The sequence below is a fragment of the Lynx rufus genome, unplaced genomic scaffold (genome assembly GCF_022079265.1).
Source record: "Lynx rufus isolate CCGP_SWC_20201006 ecotype Redwood Valley unplaced genomic scaffold, mLynRuf1.p SCAF_1, whole genome shotgun sequence".
NCBI classification, from domain to species: domain Eukaryota; kingdom Metazoa; phylum Chordata; class Mammalia; order Carnivora; family Felidae; genus Lynx; species Lynx rufus.
This window is the reverse complement of record NW_025814823.1, coordinates 9,520,384-9,543,326: the sequence shown is the minus strand read 5'-3', so window position 1 is coordinate 9,543,326 and position 22,943 is coordinate 9,520,384. Positions and strand designations below refer to the sequence as shown.

Below are 22,943 nucleotides of genomic sequence, written 5' to 3'. Positions count from 1 at the left end.
CTCGAACTCATGAACTGTGAGCCGAAGTTGGATGCTTAACCGACTGGGCCACCCAGGCATCCCTGCATCTGGGATTTTAAATTAACCCCAAAGTGTAAGTTGCTGCCTTGTAATATTTTATTCTTTTCCGTGTCGCCTGCGTATGTTTTTGGCCTGATTTATTCATGAATTCACCAGCCAGGAATCCAGAACTGACCTGAGAAGACCAGGTTTCCCAGAGTCAAAGAAGTGTCTGAAAGTGAGACACTGCATCCATTTTGGATTCACACTTCCCTTCCTGCTGAACTCCTGAATTTTCTGGCTCATGAAAGCAGCTGCAGCAGCTGCTGTGTGTGTCCTTAACCACCCTCGAAGTCTGTAACACGTCATATTACCTCATTTTGGCTCCCTGGGCCTGTTTTGAAAGGCCCTGAATTAGTCACGTGGGGTACTTGATCCAAAATCACATGGCTATTTGGGGCGCCTGGGTGGCTTAGTCGGTTAAGCGTCCGACTTCGGCTCAGGTCACGATCTCGCGGTCCATCAGTTCGAGCCCCGCGTCGGGCTCTGTGCTGACCGCTCAGAGCCTGGGGCCTGTTTCAGATTCTGTGCCTCCCTCTCTCTCTTCCCCTTCCCTGCTTGGTCTCTCTCTCTCTCTCTCTCTCTCTCTCTCTCTCAAAGATGAGAAACATTAAAAAAAAATTGAAAAAAAAAATCACATGGATAGCGCTCTATTCCTTTGCTCTACACTGGGCCTCACTGTCAGAGAATAAGCCCGGGTTAGGAGAGAGACGTCTGAGGGACGTCTGAGTTTTCTCGTAGGAGATGAAACAGGAAATGGATTAAGAGAAGGGATGCAAGAAATGGGGTCTTTCAATGCCACCTAACACCACTCAATCCATTGTCAGTGAGACACTTGATGGCACTTAGTTGTAGATATAAAGACTCTCCTTATTTATGAACTCTGGTCATTTATACCTTTTTTAAAATTCATCACTGTCAACTTCTGCTATCTTTTTCATGATTCTCTCTAGCACCACGCTTACATAGAATAGATTTTCAGTAAATGTTGTCAGCAACTTCTTTCTCTGTGACATTCATTCATTTACTTATTCATGCAAGAAACATTTATTAGGGTTTGACTTTATGTCAGGCACCACGCAAGGGCTGAGGATATGTCAACCTTAGTCATAGTCCCCATTCTCAAGGAAGTGGCTTAGGGGGGGAGCAGAGATGTGAACAGAGGAGAAGAATCAGCCTAAGTGCTATGATGGGGGAGACATAGAGTGTTACGGAGCTCACGGAAATGGACTGGGCACCAAGGAATGGGTTCCAGAAGCAATGCCTGAGCTAATTCTTGAAAAGCATGGCGGGACTGGGAAGGTGAGAGGGCCAGTTGGGAAAGGTGGTTATAGTTGGAAGGAGGAGGTATATAGGTCTGGAGCAGGAGGGGTTTGGAGTGCAGGGAGAAAGCAAACAGGTCACCACCCCATAGGCCTGTGTTTGCCCACATCCATTAGTAGTTCATGAATTCGATGTAAAAGAAATAGAATAGGAAATATCAGAGTAGTAGTAAGAGTGTGTTTTGCTTCATGAAACTTACATGTGTTGGAGATACACATTTGAGTGTGTGTGCGTGTGTGTGTGTGATGTGCATGTATATGTATGTCTGTACTGAGTACAGGGATTTATGGTTAAAAAAAAGTTTGAGGAACTCTACTGTAGGCTGGAAGTGCCACTGGTTTCTACGCCGAGGGATGACATGATTAAATTTGCATTTTAGTACCATTATTCTAGCCGCGGTATGTAGAATGGACTTGAGGGGCTGGAATACAACATAGCGGCAGGTGTTAGAGCAGCTATCTTGTAGGATGAGATAGGATCCACATGTTGTAAATGGCAGATGAATAGATAAAAGGAGCACGGGTCTCTGATGATGGTGAACTACCATACCAGCCCTGTACATGTATCCGGTCCTCCAAATGAGGGAGAAATAAATCTCTAGTCTAGTTGAGCCCACCATTATTTGGGTTTGTAATGACAGGCTAACCCATATTCTTTTTTATTTTTTTTTTACTTTTTACTTAAATTTTAATTGTTAACATGCAGTGCAATATTGATTTCAGGAGCATTCAGTGATTCGTCACTGACGTACGACACTGAGTGCTCATCATAACAAGTGCCTTATTTATTTACTTATTGAAAGTTTCTTTATCTATTTCGAGACAGAGAGAACACGCATACTTGTGAGCAGGGAAGGGAGGAGGGAGAGCAAGCAGGCTCTACACTGAGCGTGGGGCTCAATCTCACAAAATGTGAGGTCATGACCTAAGTTGAAATCAAGAGTTGGATGCTTACCCTTAAGACTGAGCCCCACCCAGGCATCCACAAGTGCCTTCTTTAATACCCATTACCCATCTAGCCCATCTCCCACCCACCTGCCTCCATCATCCCTCAGTTGTTTTCTATAGTCAAGAGTCTCCTGTGGTTTATTTCCCTCTCTCCTCTTCCCCACCCCCTTCCCATATGTTCATTTGTTTTGTTTCTTAAATTCTACACTTGAGTGAAATCATATGGTACTTGTCTTTCTCTGATTGACTTATTTCGCTTAGCATAATACATTCTAGCTCCATCCATGTCGTTGCAAATGGCAAGATTTCATTCTTTTTGATGGCTGAGTAATATTCAATCACATATATACCACATCCTCTCTATCCATCACTTGATGGACATCTGGGCTCTTTCCATAGTTTGGCTATTGTTGATAATGCTGCTATAAACATCAGAATGCATGTGCCCCTTCGAATCTGTATTTTTGTATCCTATGGGTAAATACCTAGTAGTGTAATTGCTGGATCGTAGGGTAGTTCTAGTTTTAGGTTTGTTTTTTTTTTAATGTTTATTTAGTTTTGAGAGAGAGAGAGACAGAGAGGAAGCAAAGGGCAGAGAGAGGAGACACAGAATCCAAAGCAGGTTCCAGGCTCTGAGCTGTCAGCACAGAGTCTGAAGTGGGGCTCTAACTCACGAACTGCGAGATCGTGACCTGAACCGACTGAGCCACCCAGGCACCCCTATTTGTAGTTTTTTGGGGAACCTCCATATTGCTCTCCAGAGTGGCTGCACCAGTTGGCATTCCCACCAAAGGTGCAACAGAGGGTTCCCCTTTCTCCACTTCCTCGCCAACATCTGTTGTTTCTTTTGCTGTTAATTGACAGGCTAACCAATATTCTTAACTATTATGCCTGCCTACGACAGATGAGCTCTAAGATGGCCCATGATAATCCCTACCTCCTGACATTCACATGTCTGGGTAATCCCTCCCCTTGATCATGGGGTGGGACCTGTGACTTGCTTCTAACCAATAGAATACGCAAGATGAGTAGGTTAATATTCAAGAATACTATCCATGAATATTATTATCCATGAAGAGATAGTACTGAAGATTCTGACCGTCAAGTCTTGCTTTCAAAGTCTCCCCTCTGCTGGTTTTGACAAAGCAAGTCGGTATGTTATGAGCTGTCCCGTGAAAAGGCTCGGATAGCAGACAACTGAAGGTAGCCTCTGGCCGACAGCCAGCAAGGAATTAAGGCTCTCAGTCCAACTGCCTGCAAAGAGCTGAATCCTGCCAACAACCAAGTGAGCTTGGAAGTGGGTTTTTCCCAGCCAAGAGAGCTCTTCCCAGAAGAGACCCCAGCCCTGGCCAACACCTTGATGGAAGCCTCATGAGACACTCTGAAGTAGAGGACCCAGATGAACTGTGCCTGGATTCCTGACCCACAGAGAAGTGTGTTGTCTTGGCCTAAAACTGAGTTGGGAATAGCAGAGGGATACAACTTGGGCAATGCAAGCTCTAGGCTGGTCCGGTCAGCATCTAGGGAGAATATTTAAATATTTATGGGCAAGGAGTGCAATGAAGGGGAGGTTGAGCCAGAGTCCGAGCAATAAGTTTAGTGGCTTGAGAAAGGGGAGAGATTCTTGTTGGATGTTCATTGGTGAGGCAGTGAGTCTTGGTCTTGGGTAAATCGGGCATTTAATGGAAATCAGTCTCTTGGTTCTTAAGGTCCATTCTTCAGAGGGTACATTCTTGAGATTCCGCATTTCATATCTTCTGGTTCCATTTAAGATTGAAATCCTTTCACTCTAGGAATGAAATTGGATATATAGCTGAAGCAGTTTCTTTCTTTCTTTTTTTAAGTTTCTTTATTTGGGGGGGGGGGCACGTGAGCAGGGGAGGGGCAGAGAGAGAGGGGAGAGAAAGAATCCCAAGCAGGGACTGCACTATCAGCGCAGAGAGTCTGATGTGGGACTCGAACTCACAAACCACGAGATCACGACCTGAGCGGAAACCAAGAGTTGGAGGCGTAACAGACCGAGCCACCCAGACGCCCCATGACTGAAGCAGTTTCTAAGCAAAGTGTTGCAGAAGCAGACTGGTTCTTCCTGACGGCTCACAGTAAAATTCAACAAGACAGAAATGACTTAAAGATGGAACTGTTAATAAAAAAAGCAATCAGAACTTAAATATTTGGGTAATTCTCCATCTGTTCCTGTCGAAAAGAAGGAGAAAGCCTGTTTGCGAGAGAACGGTAGGGCGCCGCAAAGTGACCATTGGATAAGGAGATCCGCCATGTTGGCAGAAGCCAGGTGCTTTTCTCCAAGACGCTGCGGGAATGACCAAGGTGATTCAGAATCCTCAGGCCTACCATTCCCACACAGGCCCAGAGTGGGAGGGCAGGGAGGGGCAGTTTCAAAAGAGGGGTTGCTGGAACTTTCAGGAGCTCGGTGTGGGCTGCTGGGCACTGCCTCACTTCACGCCGTGTGATGGCCACCGCGCTCCCCAACCGTGCTCCTCAGCCGGCTGCCTCAGGTAAGCAGCCAGTGGGCCCAGGTGCAGTGTGGGCTAAATGGTTGCTCCCCCACGCAACCCCCCCCCAACCTGCGCGCCCCGAAAGGGAGAGTAGTATCTGCACTGCCTCCAGTGTGTACAATCGCTGGGGACATGGCTGCCTTCACCTATATTTCAAAGGATAGGACCCTGGAGCCCTAAGAGTGGTGCCCAGGGGAGTCATGGCAGGTGAGGCCATCCAAAGCCATGGGGGCAGAGCCGTTGGAAGCTTTGGGAGCCATTTTCTGCCCAAAAAAGCTGGGAGGCCAGGACCACTACCCCAGTGTACGTGAAGGGTAGAGCATCAAGCCAAAGAAGATTGTTCTTTAGTCTCAAGGTCTAATGGAATTTGCCTCGCTGGGTTTTGGACTTACTCTGGACCTCCCTCCTTTCTTCCTTCCTGTTTCTTCCTTTTGGAATGGGAAAGTCTGTCCGGGGCCTGTCCCACCAGTTCATGTTTGGGAAGCACAGGGTATGTTCGGTTTTGCGGGCCCATAGCTGGAGAGGAATTGGCCTCAGGATGAATCTCGAGTCTCACCCATAATTGATTGGGATGATATTTATTTATTAATATTTATTTATGATTACTTTTTTCTAAAAATTTTAAGTAGGCTCCATGCCTAACATGGGGCTCAAACTCATGACCCCGAGATCAAGAGTTGCACACTCTGCCAAGTGAGTCAGCCAGGCACCCCTGATTTAGATGATATTTAGATGAGATTTTGGAGTTTAGGGTTGATGACATGTGAGACAGACATGGACTTGGGGGGGCCAAGGGTAGAATGTTGCGGACCAAATGCTTGTGTCCCCTCTAAATTCGTATGTTGAAACCCCAGCCCCCAAAGTGATGGTATTTGGAGGTGGGGCTTCTGGAAGGTGATTAGGTAAGGAGGGTGGAGCTCTCATGAGTGGGCCTGGTGTCCTCATGAAGACCGCAGAGATCTCCCTGTCCCCTTCTGCCACATGGGGACCCAGCAAGAAGACCACAGTCAATGACTAGGAAGCCAGCTCTTACCAGACACTGAATCTGCTGGTGACTTGACCTGCAACTGCTCAGCCTCCAGAAATGGAAGAAATGAATTTCTGTTGTTTATGAGCCATCTGGCCTATGGTATTTTTGTCACAGCAGCCCGGACGTACCTGGACGTGAAGATTGGAAAGAAACGAAATGTCCATCAGTGGGAAAGGGATGAACTGTCTTCTATGACTGCAGCAGTTAAAATGATTGACCGAACCCTCCACGTATAAACATAGGTAAACCTCACTGTTGTCTCATTTTGGGAGATTGCCACAGCCACCCCAACCGTCAGCAACCAGCACCCTGATCAGTCAGCAGCCCTCAACATTGAGGCAAGACCCTCTGCCAGCAAAAAGATTAAGACTTGCTGAAAACTCATCTTTTAGTAATAAAGGATCTTTGAATTAAGGTATGTACATTGTTTTTTTTTTTTTTTTTTTTAGATACAATGCTATTGCACAGTTAAAAGATTATAGTATACATATAACTTTTATATGCACTGGGGAAGCAAAAATTTAATTTGACTTGCTTTACTGTGATACTCGTTTTATTGTGGTGTTCTGGAACTAAACCCACAATATCTCCAAGGTATGGCTATATAATTCTCTATAATTCTCACTTAGGTTGTAATGTTTAAACACAACGACCTGCTTATTTGTCAGGAAGGCATAAATCCAGGCACAGATCAAGAGGGAAGAAACAGTACAAAACTTATGTGTCTGCTGTCCCTACTTTATTTTATTGTGACTGCACCGTCAGATAGTGAGAACAGCTAACTGGTGAGCTGGGGAAAAGGGACAGAGGTGAGGTTGAATAAGGGCTGTTAGAAGTCTTCATAGTAGCTGTCAGAGAGGGCTTTTTGGAAACGTGAAATTTGCGGTGGGATTTGAGAAAGGAGTGAGGCAGCCTGGTGAACATAAGGAGAGGCTATCACGGAGAACTGGGTGATGAACAGTTTGCTTGCGTAGTTAACCGTTTAGGAATGATTCATGTAAGCCATCATTTATGCACATAAATCACGAGGAAGACCTAAAATGTAGCAGAAAAACAAGCGGAAAGAGAGGAAATAGAATTTGCCTCCCAAGCCCATCACTCTCAATCCCCTACAGTTGAAGTAAAACAGGACACAGAAGAAAAAAAAAAACAAAAAAACAAAAAACCAGGCAGGAAAAGGACTCTGGAACCAGGAGAAGCCGTCTAGAGTGACTTGTATCTTCTTGGAAGGGGAAATAGGATCCCAGATGTACCGCTCCTTTTCCCATTCAGACTTTAAATGTGTTGTGGTTGGGGTTGCTTGGCACAGCACTGCCTTCTCCAAATAGAAAACCTGATCACAAGCTGCTCTCCCTCTATGACATGCCAGCTACCTTGTAACATGCTTTTCAGCTCGCTAGAAAATGTTCTGCCCGTCACCAGCGAGGTAACTTGCCAACATTTGCCCGAGTAATTCACGTCCGGTGATGGATTCCTCTACTAAATGTAAGGTCCTCGCGCAGTTAGGTGCTAATGTATTAGCATCTCGCCGGGTGGAGGCAATGACTTCCTGCGGTGCTCAATGAAAATACTATTACTCCAGCTATCACGGAGGACTCGACATTCATTCATTGAGTTACGTACCCGCAACACTCCAGAGTGTTACCAATCCGCTTAACAGCCTCGAGTCCTGGGTTTCCTGTTCCTATTTCTAAATTAGCATAAGGAAATACAAAATCATAAGCAAGGAGAATCCCCACAGGCGACTGCCAAGAGGTTCTGTGTTTATTTTGGCATACATAAGAAATGTTTTGAATTCCCCAAATGTGGAGCAGTTCTTTTCATTAAGAATGGGTGATTAAGTGAGGCTGGCCTAATAGCTCTGGTCTTTAAAGAGTGCCTCACTGCTAATGGGAGCACTGAAGCAGAAGTATAGTCAGTTCATGAATAAAATAGAGCAAAAGCCCCATTTGGGCTGGATATGGCAGAAACATAGGTATAAGGTTCTTCGTTTCCTTCTCTTGTCTATTACCTCCTCATGTGACCTGTGAGAAAGGGCAACATCAGAGAGAAAAAATCCACCCTGAAAATCTCTCTTTTTCATCCTTCTCTTGGCCTCACCAGGTCCCACTTGGTGAGGTCTGTGGTACCCCTTTCTTGCTTTTTCATCATTAACTCTGGTTTCCTCCCCCCCCCCCCCCACTTGCTAAGGGTAGCAACTTAAAAAGCTGCGTTTTGGGGAGCCTGGGTGGGTCAGTTGGTTAAGCCTCCGACTTTGGCTCGGGTCATGATCTCACAGCTCGGGGGTTCGAGCCCTGCACGGGGCTCTCTGCTGACAGCTGGGAGCCTGGAGCCTGCTTCAGGTTCTGTGTCTCCTTCTCTCTCTGCCCCTCTCCCACTCCCACTCTGTCTCTTTCTCTCTCTCTCTCTCAAAAATAAACATTACCAAAAATTAAAAATAAAGCTGCATTTCTACATACCTGAGAGAGGTCAGAGTCCACATGAAGCTTCGGGTTCCAGCCAAACTGTGGTAGGCGACTGTAAGCTCATCGCCAGTGATTCTTAAGGCCACGCTAGGCCTAGGGTCCAACGGTGACAGTTCCTGTGGCAGAATTGGGTCTCTGCTCTTCACAGACCTGAGACGCAGAGCACCCGTCTGTAGAAGGACTGGACCCTTGGCACGTAGGGCATCTGTTTGGTGAAGAACTCTCCCATTCCTCTGAGATAGTGTTTCTTAAACCCTCTGGATCGACATTCACGGGAGATATATTTCACTTCAAAATCCGTATTTGTCAGCGTCCAGCCGTCAGGCAAAAGGAAGCCAAAGGAAGTATTTCCACGGAGAGAACTTCGCATAGGGAATTGATTAAATAGGTGTTGGAGGGGTGAAAAAATTTAAAAGGAACACGGGAGTCACCATGTAAGTAGTAACTGCAAAAAGCAGCTAGTGCCTCTGGGGCCAGAGATCAGAGAGAGGAGAGGAGGGTGGGGTCCTCAGAACCTAGCAGCCAGGAGAAGGAACCCAGAGGTGGGACCCAGACCTCTGAAGAAAGGCACTGCCTGGTTCCTGCTGCTAAGTCTGGGGTGGAGGGAGAGGAGGCGCCAGGGGGCTGGTTCTGGAAGTGTAGCTAGAAGGTGGAGACAAGTTCTGGCCACCAGGCCAAAGGGCCACTGCTTGGGTGATGCTGACAGGAAGGGACCCTGGGAGCAGTGGCTTCCCCGTCTTCCAGCCTTGTGCTCTTCTACGAGTGCACCCACGAGCCAGAGACAAGGGAGAAATGTGGGTTGTGGGGTTCCAGCTCCCCCAGCATGGAACAGTGGAGAGAGGGTAGGTTTGAAGCCCACTGACCGCCATATAGTACTTGACCAGGGCTACGCGTACATGCCCTGCATTTCATTTCCTATTGCTTCTGTTTGATTCTACCTTCCCCTACTCTATCTTACCCTCTCACATTTTAAGCATTAAAAAGCTGGACGGGATGCATTACCTTGATCTCATGACCTGCTAAACTTTGCTCTAGGTCCTAGTAGTGAGTTTGAGTGTCGGAATTCAGAACCACTTACCTCCTGAACTCCTTCCCTACCAAAAGTCACTTGGAGGAACTTCCTCGTGAGGCACCCTCGCACCGAATACATATGGGGGCCCATGATTTTCTATAGGCTTCAGGGATATTTATATGAGGAGGCTGTAAATGTCCTCTATAGCACTAGAGGGGGAGAGCCACACAGAGCAGGGTTAACTCAGGAGAAAAGTTAAGGAGCCAGCCATCAGTCAAAAATACTGTGCCCTTGTATAAAAGGTATTATAAAGATGTATTTGGAAATACCCATAAGTGTTCATCAGAGGAGCTTGAGATCTAGTAAGGAGAAAAGACAAAGGCCAATGGGTCAACAACCCACAAGCTGCCACTAGGCAGTATGGTTAGTTGTCAAAGTGGGTGGTATAGGCAGGAAATTTTGTGAGTGCAGAGTAGGCTGGTACTATTGTGAGCAGGAATGACCTGGAAAGATTTCATGTAGAGGCCTGAGTTAGTTTTTGCAGAATACAGGTCGAATTTAGGGGAGGGGGATAGCATCCCAGGTGAAGAGAACATTAGAACGAGGTGAGGAAGGACCCAGCAAACTTGGGGCAGGAGTGGAGCTTGGGGATCAGAACTAGTCAGGGAAATCTGTGTGTCAACCAGAACTGAGAGATGAAACCCTATACATGGAGAGGGTGTAGGATTGAATGTTGGGAACTATTGCCACAATGAAGGAGCAGGTAGAAGAAAGAGCTGGTGAGCACACTGAAGTATGCTTTCAGGAGAACCAAGGTCATGAACCACTAAGGAAGGTGGCCGGCAAAGTCAAATGCTATAGCAGCCAAGACTGAGAACTGAGGGAAAATGCCTGACTTTGAACCAGATGTGCTAAGTCTCCGGGTTTTGTTTTTTTTTTTTTCAATTTATTTAAAAAAAAATTTTTTTTTTTCAACGTTTATTTATTTTTGGGACAGAGAGAGACAGAGCATGAACGGGGAAGGGGCAGAGAGAGAGAGGGAGACACAGAATTGGAAACAGGCTCCAGGCTCCGAGCCATCAGCCCAGAGCCCGACGCGGGGCTCGAACTCACAGACCGCGAGATCGTGACCTGGCTGAAGTCGGACGTTTAACCGACTGCGCCACCCAGGCGCCCCTAAAAAAATTTTTTAAAAGTCTTTATCTTTTAAAGAGAGAGAGCATGCTAGTGGGGGAGAGGGGCTGAGAGGAAGAGAGAGAGAATCTTAAGCAGGCTCCGTGCTTAGCGAGGGCCCAATGCAAGATTAGTCCCCACAACCCTGGCTGGGATCGTCCACCTGAGCTGAAATCAAGAGTTCAACGCTCACCCGATTGAGCCACCCGGCTGCCCCAGATGTGCTAAGTGTCTTTACTGAGGCCCAGGACCATATTGTCTGTAGATTAACCCGTTATTACTTGCAGATTTGCACAGTGTGCTTATTACCTGAAATGATCCGAAGTCTCCAGTGAAAACCACAAACCATTCTTGTCAGTCCTCACTCCATAGCCACGCTAGGTTTCCTAAGGCCATGCTTCAGTTGCCCATGGTCTTCCTTGGTGTGACCACCCTCCTTCAGCTTTACTTTAAGGCAACTGTTGCGTTCCCCTGCTGTCATCATTCTCCTGCAGTGGCTTGTCCCGCTGAGCTGTTTCTCTGGGGTCCCGACTTCTCCCAAACAAGGAGGGTTATGCATTGGGACCTTGCATTTGCAGACTTCTTCGTGGCTGTAGATTGCACTACAACCCTTGTAAATGCAAGGGACTGGTCACAAGGGAAACCAGATGAGGGCCGGATGGGTCAAGTGAGCCTATCATCCCCACTACAAAAACACGTGTTCTGCCGATAGCAGATCAGTATTATCTTCTCCGGGAGTAAAGGAGACTCTATTTATATGCTCATTATATATGCAGAGTTGTGATCAAATTGCTAGAGGTGACAAGTCCAGGTGTTGCTTCTATAAGGATGTCATTGCTATCAAGTATTTTTTTTTTTTTTAATTTTTTTTTTTCAACGTTTATTTATTTTTGGGACAGAGAGAGACAGAGCATGAACGGGGGAGGGGCAGAGAGAGAGGGAGACACAGAATCGGAAACAGGCTCCAGGCTCCGAGCCATCAGCCCAGAGCCTGACGCGGGGCTCGAACTCCCGGACCGCGAGATCGTGACCTGGCTGAAGTCGGACGCTTAACCGACTGCGCCACCCAGGCGCCCCGCTATCAAGTATTAACTCAGATTTTGTTCTGGGTTTTACTGCGTGAATGCTATCATTTCTTCTGCATAATGTAAGCTACGATCATGGAGACCTGAATTTCTTTTCTTTCTTTCAGACAGCAAATCCCAGCCACAATCAATTGCTTCCTCATTTATACTAAGTAGTTCTCATAATTGAACCCACTATGCAGGTAGCCTGGACAGGTCATGTGTATAAGCCTTTTTTTTTTTTTTTTAATGTAAATCCAAGTTAGTTAACATATAGTGTAATAATGACTTGGTAATTCATCACCTACATATGACATCCAGTGCTCATCCCAGCAAGTGCCATTCTTTTTTTTTTTTTTAATTTTTTTTCAACGTTTTATTTATTTATATTTGGGACAGAGAGAGACAGAGCATGAACGGGGGAGGGGCAGAGAGAGAGGGAGACACAGAATCGGAAACAGGCTCCAGGCTCCGAGCCATCAGCCCAGAGCCCGACGCGGGGCTCGAACTCACAGACCGCGAGATCGTGACCTGGCTGAAGTCGGACGCTTAACCGACTGCGCCACCCAGGCGCCCCCCAGCAAGTGCCATTCTTAATGCCCATCGCCCATTCAGCCCATCTGCCCCCACCCAACACCCTTCTAGCAACCCTCAGTTTGTTCTCTGTGTTTAAGGGTCTCTTATGGTTTGTCTCCCTCTCTGTTTTTATCTTATTTTTGCTTCCCTTCCCCTATGTTCATCTGTTTTGTTTCTTAAATTCCACATATGAATGAAATCATATATTTGTCTTTCTCTGACTTATTTCACTTAGCATAATACACTCTAGCTCCAGCCATCTTGTTGCAAATGGCAAGATTTCATTCTTTTTGATCACCGAGTAATATTCCATTGTGTATATATATCACATCTTCTTTACGCATTCATGAGTTGATGGACATTTGGGCTCTTTCCATACTTTGGCTATTGTCCATAGTGCTGCTATCGACATTGGGGTACGTGCCCCTTTAAATCAGCACTCCTGTATCCTTTGGATAAATACCTAGGAGGGCAATTGCTGGGTCATAGGGTAGTTCTATTTTTAATTTTTTTGAAGAACCTCTATCCTGTTTTCCAGAGTGGCCGCACCAGTTTGCATTCCCACCAGCAGTGCAAGAGGGTTCCTCTTTCGCCGCACCCTCACCAACATCTGTTGTTGCCTGAATTGTTAATTTTAGCCACTCTCACAGGTGTGAGGTGGTATCTCATTGTGGTTTTGATTTGTATTTCTCTGATGATGAGTGACGTTGAGCATCTTTTCATGTGTCTGTTAGCCATCTGGATGTCTTCTTTGGAAAAGTGTCTATTCATGTCTCTTGCCCATTTCTTCACTGGATTATGTGTTTTTGGTTGTTGAGTTTGGTAAGTTTTTTTAAATAGATTTTGGATACTAAGCCTTTATCTGATATGTCATTTGCAAATACCTTTTCCCATTCTGTCGGTTGCCTTTTAGTTTTGCTGATTGTTTCCTCCGCTGTGCAGAAGCTTTTTATCGTGTTGAGGCCCCAACAGTTCATTTTTGCTTCTGTTTCTGCACAAGCTTCATATTTACTGAGTATACTGTGGACCGAACCAAGTAGAATATGCAGATATATACTGTGTTGCAACATATGCTTTTAATAGCTGGCACCAGAGTTCCTCTTGGGGAAAATATTTTGTGTAGGAAAACACTTTGATAAACAGTTTAGGAGTGGAAGGTGGTCCAGAAGGTACAGATTAGGAGAAAGAGATAAAAGTACTGTATAAAGAGAGAAAAGAGGAAGGGAGAGGGATGGGACCAGGAAGATGTTGATTAGTGGGGAGTTGCAGCTTATGCTGAGAAAGGATGGGGGAGGGGTTGGTGGATACCAATGCCATTGTGATACTGAAGGCCTTTCAAGACCATGGACTTCTAACTTTAGGCTATTTACATCCTTCATTTAAAACCCTTTAGTTGCGGGGCGCCTTCGGCTCAGGTCATGATCTCACGGTCTGTGAGTTCAAGCCCCGCGTCGGGCTCTGTGCTGACAGCTCAGAGCCTGGAGCCTGTTTCCGATTCTGTGTCTCCCTCTCTCTGACCCTCCCCCATTCATGCTCTGTCTCTCTCTGTCTCAAAAATAAATAAAAAAACAAAAAACCCTTTAGTTGCTCCAAACCTTCAGAGGAGCCTGCTACACACACACAGCCAAAGAAAAGTGTTTGATTTCCACACTGGGTCAGCAGGAGAGAAAAGAGTTGCAGAAGGCGAGATGTGTCCCTGTGTTCAGAGGAAGAACTCAGAGCCAGAAGTGACCCTGTGATGGTAAGTTCCCCTGCCCCCCACGGGGGATGTACAATCTTGGAGAAGACATTGGCCTTTCCACAGGAGGTGGAAAAGGGACTTGAGTCAATCTCAACAAGATTTTTGTGGACAAGGTGACCCCGACTGAGAACTGGATGATATACACAGTAGCTTGCTATTTTCAATCATAATTTCTCAAGAGACGTTTATTGCTAGAAAACGACAGGGTCAGTAATTTCCCCCATTTACTTAAATCTCTAGGTCTCATTTTCCTCTTTTGCAAAATCTGGAGATTGGATGCAGAATAGCTCTGTGGTCGCTATTAGAGTCTACCGCTCTAATAACAATCTTACAGAGGCAGAGAACAAATTGGTGGTTGCCAGAGGTGGGGGCGGGGGTGCAAAATGGGTGAAGGGGGTCACCGAGTACGAATTTTGTTATAAAATAATTCCTGGGGATGTAACGTACAGCAGGACTACAGTTAATGGCACTGTGTTGTCTATTTGAAAGTTGCGAAGGCAGATCTTAAAAAAATATTCTTACGTTCTTTTTTGGAGGTACATTCACACACAGTGAAATGCACGCACTTCATTAACCTGCACCATTCCATGAGTTTTGACAAATGCACAGACCTCTGTAACCCAAACGCTAAGCATGATACACATCTTCTCCATGACCGCGGAAAATTCCCTCTTCAGTGGAGCCTGGGCGATTCGGTCTGTTGAGCATCTGACTCTTGATTTTGGCTCACGGGTCAGGAGATGGAGCCCCACCTCCGGCTCCGCACTGAGCGGGCGCCTGCTCAAGATTCTCTCTCTCCCTTTCGGTCTCTGCCCACCCTCCCTCCCCCTCCCCCTCCCCTGTAAAAAAAAAAAAAAAAAAGTCCCACCCTCACCTCCAGGCTACCCACTCTTCTGATTCTTATCAGGAAGTGTTGAATAACTAAGATTTAAAAGTTACTGTTAAATGCCAGTCTTTGTTTCACAGTGCTTCATCAGCATTAATGCTTTTTAAATTTCTCACAAGCACTGGGAGCTGGCCATTACCTGCATTTTGCAGATTAAAACTTTCAGCATCACAGGGGGTAAAGAAATTGCTCCCCCCCACCCCGGTTATCAGCTACCAAGTATAGGGGCAGGACGTGAACCCAGAAGCGGGTTTCGGAAGCCCATGCGCTTGACCTCAGTTTCTACCGCACTGCATCTCTCAGGTGGGTCCTGGAGAGTCCGCAAACGGTTACCTAAGAAATATTACACATCAAAAATTCAGCTGAAATCACTGCCACGTACAAGTTCTCAAACCTCCCGAATGAGCCTAAAGGCTATAGGCACTACATTTTTACTAACGGATTCATTTCTAGCCCACTCCTCAGAGAGTGGCAGAAAGGTGTGAGAGGCTGCGACTCTCCCGGTGAAAAGCCCCAGGGTGGCTTCGGGTCCCACCCCGCCACTCGGCCGAGGCGGCGGGGGAGGGGCCGGACCAGACGACCTTTAAAGAGCCGGCGCTGAGCCGCTGGGGCGCTCCTTCCTCTGACGCCACAGGCACCCTCTCGGAATAGAGCGGGCACCAACGCGCTCCGCCGACGGCACAGGACACGCGTCATGCCAAGGGGATTGGACGCTGCCGCAGCAGGGCTCATCCGGCCCCACCGAGTCATTAGTCACTCGCCCTCCTCAATGTCACAGTCTCCCTCCTTCCCCCGAAGCACCCGGGCGCCTCCCTTCCCCCGCATCCGGGTGGGGTTCCCAGGCTCCTCCCCCGAGTTGTCTTGGAGTCCCCGCGCGCCCCCCACCGCTCGGTCCGCGGCTGCCATGGCAACCGTACGCCGCCGCCACCGCCTCTTCACGCACGTCGGGAACTAACGGACTCCGCGGCGGCGGCTGCGGCGGCGGCCTGTGCCCCACCCCCACCCGGACCGCATCACCCACAGCCGGCCGACCTGCGGCTCGTAGGTAATGAATCCGAGGGAGAGCGCCGCGGGCAGGAGAGGGAAGGTGGTGGGGCGTTCAGGTGGACAGCCCCACCCGGTCTCCCGCCGCCAGGGCAGTGCCGCGGTCCTGGGGCGCCGGGAGGAGAGGAGGAGGGCCGTGGGAGCGCGAGGCTCGCGGGGCATTATGGGCGTTGTAGTTTAGCGGCTGCACAGGCTCTCGGCCTCGGCGGGGCGGCCTGGACCGGCGAACTACAAAGCCCGGCGGCCCCGACCGCTGGCACAGAACGATAAACTTTGAGCGGACCGGGCGAGAAAAAAAATCTGTCTTTGTGGTGCGGGGGCTCTTGGGTGGTCGCGGAACTGGGCTCTGCGCTGGGAAAGGGAAGTGGAGGTGAGACTTGGGTGGCCCGCCGTTGGGCCCGCCCCGGCTGACAGCGCTCAGCCCCACCCCGGCTGGGCTGGGCCACCGCCCCGCGTAAGTCTCAGGGATGAGCAGCCACCCCAGCCGCAGGGCCTCGGGCCTGCGGCGCCTCTGACCCTCCCAGGTTGCTGCCTCTCGGTGCCGAACCGTATGTATGGCACACATTTGATGCGAGACCTGAGAAACTAAAAAAAAAAATTTTAACAGGCCTTTCTCCTTTTTCTGAGAACGTGTGGTTTCTAGGCTTTTATTCATGATTATTCTGAAGTAGCTCAGAGGTGTTTGCATATTAAGCCCCTAATTAATTATTATTCAAAAGGCATTAATGTTTAAAGGTCAAGTGTAGAAGTAGAGACCATGCTTTTATATAGTAGTATCTTTTTTTTTTCATAACCGTTTTGCCTTTTGCATTGTATTTATTGAGGGTTAAGATGGCAAAATGAGGACCCCCACCTTCCCACTTACTAGCTTGGCCGCTGCCTGCACATATTTTGATTCTATTTTGAAGATTAGTTTAACTTTAAATTACTGGAATTTTTAAAGCACAGACTTTTCTTTCTTATTTATTTATTGATTGATTGATTTTTTTGCTTTTTAGCAGTGGGTACTAATTATTTTCTTTGGTTATTTCAGTATTCTTCGGAATTTCTCAGGAGCGTGCTTTCAGGATGAAAATTGCCCAAACAAAACAAAACGAAACAGCAACTCTGTAATACACCTTAGCCCTTAGGGTTGGCTTAGGTCCTGGTGGTAAGGAAGCTGACACAGATTTAGAAAACCTTTACATTTTTTTCAACAGGGAGACAACCATCCTAGAAATTTGGTATTTTATATAGTATGCAGAAATATCCTTGGTAGCACGGCGGGTTTATTTTGTGGGTGTGTTTTCAACAAGTAAACAACATAAGGCCACTACAAAATTCCTATTTTCCTCCATTAAAATGAGACTGGGCTGTAATTTTTACTTAAATTACCGATTTTGTACAAGGAGACGGAACTTAAATCTAGTAAGACGGTTAGTAAAAAATTTGACGCCTTAATACTATAGGGATTGGAAGTGTTTTATTTATTTATTCAAGCTTTGTTAACGAACTGTTAAATTGTGGACATTATGCCAGATAGTGGGAATAAAAAGACGATGTGTTCTGTATGGGCAAACAGTCATGTTATCGTAACGGTATGACAGAGATAGGTGCAAGTTGCTATAGGAGCCCAGAGTGGGAATAAATCGCAATATAACAGTAACATTTATTGATTACCTAATCTCAGCGAGGCACTATACAGTATTTTGTATGTAGTCCATTATTTAATCCTCATAAAAATCCCTAACTACTGTTATTCAGAGATGAGGAAACAGGCTTAAAGATTTTTGTCCAGAGTCGTACCTGGTAAGGTTTGAACCTGGGATTTCAACCCAAGTGGGTCTAACTCATCTAAGTTGTGATCTCAGCCACTGATGGCTGTTCTCTGTACCCATTGGTAGAAATACCCTGACCCTAAGGAGATCAGGGGAAGTTTCCAGTGTGATGTTCCATTTGACCCGCGTTAAAGAAAGTTGAGTAGGCTTTCACTGGAGGGAAGTTGAGGAAACTCATTCTAGGCAAATGGCGCAACAAAAAGCAAAGGATGTATTTGAGTGTTTTGTTTGGAGAATCCTAGGTCATTCTGATGCCCCAGTTCCAGAGTGAATGCAGTATAGTGATGGGAGAGGCCAGATATTAAAGTACTTGGTACCGTGATAAAGAGTTTGGAAGTTTTTGTTTTTGTTTTTGTTTTTCATCATGGGGCAACCATGGAAGAATTTCAAATGGAGTAGTGGTGTTATTGGGTTTGTATTTAAAAATTTTTTTAAATGTTTTTATTTATTTTTGAGACAGAGAGCGACAGAGCATGAGCAGGTGAGGGGCAGAGAGAGAGGGAGACACAGAATCGGAAGCAGGCTCCAGGCTCTGCTCTGTCAGCACAGAGCCCGATGTGGGGCTTGAACTCATGGACTGTAAGATCATGACCTGAGCTGAAGTCGGATGCTTAACCAACTGAGCCACCCAGGCGCCCCTGGGTTTGTATTTTAGAGAGATAACTCCAGCTGAAGTGTGAAGAATAGACCCAGGAGGGGGGAAATTAGAGTGGTATGGGGCAATCAGTTTTAGGGGGAAAAAAATACAGTGGAAAAATGAAGAGAGTCTGAACTAAGCAGTTGGAGTTATGGAAAGACAGGGATTGTAGAAGTATTTAAGGGATAAAATTAGTACGATTTAAGTTGGGGGCTAGACATACTTGGAACCTTAAGACAAATGATTCCTAGTTTTCTGCCTAGGATGTCTGAAAGGATAATAAAACCATTGATCGAGAGGAAAAGGAGCAGGGTTTTGATGGGGTGAAAGATAAAGATCAGTTCAGTTTTGAGTATTCATTCAAAGTTCTTGTGGGATATTCAGGTAAGGATGCATTTGGATCTGGAGTTCAGGAGAGAGTTCAGGGCTGGAGGTGGAGGTTTGCATGTGCATAAGTAGTTGAAATTAAAGGAGAGAATGAGTCAGCTCACATAGGAATATATAGAAACGAAAAAGGAAAAGTTTGAATAAGTTTGGGAAGCAGCATTTATGGTGTGTGTGTGTGTGTGTGTGTGTGTGTGTGTGTGTGTGTTTGAGGAGGGGAGGGAGGACCATGTTTGAAAGCAAGGGGGAGAAATGCCCACAAATGAGACTGAGAGATTGGGAGGCAGAGAAAGAGAAGAATCAGAGCGGGCATGCATAACAAATGACAAACGAGAGGAAAGTTAGAAGCAGGAATGGCCCAGAGTATCATGTGTCTTGCAGAGGGCAAGTAAGGTAAAGATTGAAACGTACCCAGTGGATCTGGTGACTTCAAATCACTTCTAAACTTTGCAAAAATGAGAAAGAGGAATGTGAGCTTAAGCCACTTGAAAAAAAACATTTGCTTTTTCCATAATAATACAAATACAAAAGAAAATAGAATGATGAGTCCCATGTAGTCATTACCTAAGCTTGAAGAATGAGCACATCACCAATTTTGTTTCATCTATAACCCCTGCCCCCAACTAGATTATTTATTTTTGATTAATTAATTTATTTATTTTTGGATTGTTTTAAAGCTAAGCTCAGGTATCATATCTTTTTATCTGTAATTGTTTTCAATATATATCTGTTTGGGGTGCCCGGTTGGCTCCGCTGGTAGAGAGCGCAACTCTTGACCTCAGGGCAGTGAGTTCGAGCCCCACGTTGGGTGTAGGGATTACTTAAATAAACTTAAAAAATTTTTTAAGGATTCTTTCTTAAAAAAAAAAAAACTGTACTATTATCCTGCTTAAAAGAAATGGACAGTACTTCCTTAATATAAAATCCCCAGACACACTTTTCTTTAAAGAAGTTTGACTCTGAAGGAAAGAAAGGGATAAAGCAGTAACTGAAAAAGGTTTATAGGTTTTTTTTTTTTTTTTTCTTTAAAGACTGATGAGCTGTTAGGGAAAGAGCCAATGAAGAGGAAATGTTTGAAGATGTAGGAGATGAGAGAGAGGAGATAGTGGATGGATCTATCTCTGAAAATGTAGGGAACGATGGACGAGCAGAGTTGGAAGAATCAGTCTAGAATTAGTTTGTTACATTTTTAAAGTATCAACTAAGTGCTAGCTAGCTGTGATCCTAGGCAGTGTGCTAGTGTAGACAGGAGGAGAGATGCACTGAAAAAGGAAGAAAAGAAGTGAGAATAGATACGGATATTTATAGGTTGGGTGGTAAAAGGTTCGAGAGTTCAAAGCTTTTGTTCTCTAAGAGGTAGATAGGAGTCAAGGTCCCTTGATGAGAGGAGATGGGGGTGGGGCGTTCGGTGGGAAAGGAGAATGGTGGGGTTTTGGAATAGTCACTGAGCTAGGACAGGTTAAGAATGGTTTCATGGAGCTGAGATTAGAATTCGGTAATTTTCAATGACAGCAAAACATAAGGTTGTGTGATTTTTTTTTTTTTACCCCCCTTAAATTTTGATTTACTAAAGGAGAGCTTAAAATATTGAGACCAGTAGCCTAATGTGTGACTAAAGAGAAGAGAATCCAGGCCAAGAACTTGTGATTGGTTGTTCCTCAACAACCAACAACTTTAGATTTATCATTTACCTGATAATTATTATCTATTTTGTGTAAATATCACAGTAAGCCCTTATGGCTTCTTTGGATTAATACTTTGATTTTTGCAGTATGTACAGTGATATTCTTTTCTAGAGAACATTTCTCCAAGGATCGTTTACTGCATGTGGTAAGAGTGGAAGGGGCCAGTTATATCTGTTGTCCAGTTCTGGAACTGCAACTTATTTTCTGTGTAATCACAGACAAGTTTCCAAACCTGTACTCTTATTAAAAAAAAAAGATGTTAATACTATTTCATAGGATTTTTGGGAAGATTGGACGGTTTAATGGAGGTAAACCCTAAGTGCTCAGTAACTGAAGGCTACTTTCCTTTCTCCCCCTTAGCAACAATATGCCAGGATTGTCGGTTCTGTTTGACAAGAGGCCATGTCCTGTGACTTTACCTGACTATATTAAGCAGGTGGATCAGGCGGTGGTTCCATTACAAAATAATGATTTGATCAATAAAAAGATTCGTCAATTCTTTTAAGTAAGGCTTCCTTAAATGCTATAAGATGTTCTTTCATAGACCATTAATAAGAATAACATCTTTGCCTTGGTTTCATCTTCAAAGAAATTGGGAATTGCGCTGCGTGATTTGAGATCCCGATAGCCCTCAACTTCTCATTTCTGGACTGATTTATATTATCATGTTACTAATTTTGAGCATCTATTTGTGAATGGAAATATGTACATTTTAATGTACTCAGCGTTATTTCTTTAAGTTTATTTATGTATTTTGAGAGAGAGAGCAAGCAAGGGAGGGGCAGAGAGAGAGAGGGAGAGAAAATCCCAAGCAGGCTCTGCACCTCCAGTACAGAACCTGATGTGGGGCTTGAACTCACTACCTTCGAGATCATGACCTGAGCCGAAATCAGGAGTCAGATGCTTAACCGATTGAGCCACCCGGGACTCATTATTATTTCAGACATTGTTTTCTCCTAGATAACTATTTTATATATGGTAGACCTAGTGAAAGAATGCCTTAGAATACTTAGTCAAAGTTAGGTGCATACAGTCATTAGCTAGACAAATTTAAGGCATAGATTATGGGAGAGGTTTTTTTAAAAAAGGAGTATTTTCTAAGGTGAGTTATTTAATCTCCACTAGATGTCTTTATGTTTCTTTTGCTATGGATCGTTCGATGAGGTCCTATTTGAAGGTATGGAGATGGAATAAATGACCTTTTGAGTCCCTTTCTAACTTTGTAATTCTTTTTTTTTTTTTTTTTTTTTTTTTTTTTTTAGAGCAGAGGAAGGACAGAGAGAGAGAGAGAGAGAGAGAGAGAGAGAGAGAGAATGCCAAGCAGGCTCTGTGCTGTCAGTGCAGAGCCTGACATGGGGCTCAATCCCATGAACCATGAAATCATGACCTGAGCTGAAACCGAGTCGGATGCTTAACCGACTGAGCCGCCCGGGAGCCCCAATAAAATTTATAGTTTAAGATGCCATCTTGAGACAGACTGGCAGATGGTCAACATTATCTGCTGCTTCAGTATGTTAAAGAGTTTAATCCACGGGCAGAAATTTTATGATGGTTACTTCTGAGAAACATTTAAGCTCTTAGGATAATCTGTTTAGATTCTTTTATTTTGTATGCACAGTCATTTTTCTGTTTCCCAAGTATTTGAGAAGTGAGCATAGGTAAGGAAACAAAAAGGCTTCATTGCTACAGACATTTCCCTCTTGTCTCTGGGTTTTTGATTGTGTCATATTCTCGATTATTCATGGCAAGCTATAGTCCTTGAGAGTATAACCCATCATAAAGAGATGGGTATTGTGGCTTTCAAAGCTAGCTGTTTTGCTGACTGGGGCTCACATAGTTAGGTCAATTTATTCCTACTAAAACATACTTCAAGATGCCGTAATTCTAGCAGTTGTGATTATGTTTTTTTTTTTTTTAATTGCTGGGATTTATAGTAGTCATTGCATGAAATAGACTGGACTTTGGTGATTTTGATAAACTTTAAAGAAAAATATATGTAGAGGCTGGACCACATTGGTCGAATTCAGTGTGGGACAAAATGCTTAAATCTGATTTGTTTTGCCACCACTGTTCTAATTAGTGTTATTTTGTTCACATCGCTGTTGTTGAGGCCGCTTCAGTGTTTCTAAAATAAATATCTAATTTCAGGGATTCACAACTCCTAGAAGAAAGAAGAGCATTACGAGAGAGTGATGGAAGTGTGAGAATGAAAATACTTTAATTAAAACATATTCCCCTCTCCCCCACCCCTCCCATCAACCTGCAGTTTGTTCTCTGTATTTAAGAGTCTCTTATGGTTTGCCTCCCTCTCTCTGTGTTTGTATCTATTTTTTCCCCCTTCCCTTCCTCCATGGTCTTCTGTTAAGTTTCTGAAGTTCCACGTATGAGTGAAAACATATGATATCTGTCTTTCTCTGATTGACTTATTTCACTTAGCATAATACCCTCCAGTTCCATCCATGTTGCTGCAAATGGCAGGATTTCATTCTTTCTCATTGCCAAATAGTATTCCATTATATATATATAAACCACATCTTCTTTATCCATTCATCAGTTGATGGACATTTAGGCTCTTTCCATAAT

General features: G+C 45.0%; 1 protein-coding gene across 1 annotated transcript in view; it reads left to right on the top strand.

Annotated features, from left to right (window-relative positions):
- The first annotated feature begins 15,589 nt into the window (after window positions 1-15,589).
- Window positions 15,590-22,943, top strand: part of KATNAL1 (katanin catalytic subunit A1 like 1) — an 85,890-nt gene continuing 78,536 nt past the window's right edge. Inside the window, exon 1 of the mRNA XM_047078345.1 lies at window positions 15,590-15,838. The gene's annotated coding sequence lies outside the window, so the exon portion shown is untranslated. The remainder of the gene's footprint in view (window positions 15,839-22,943) is intronic.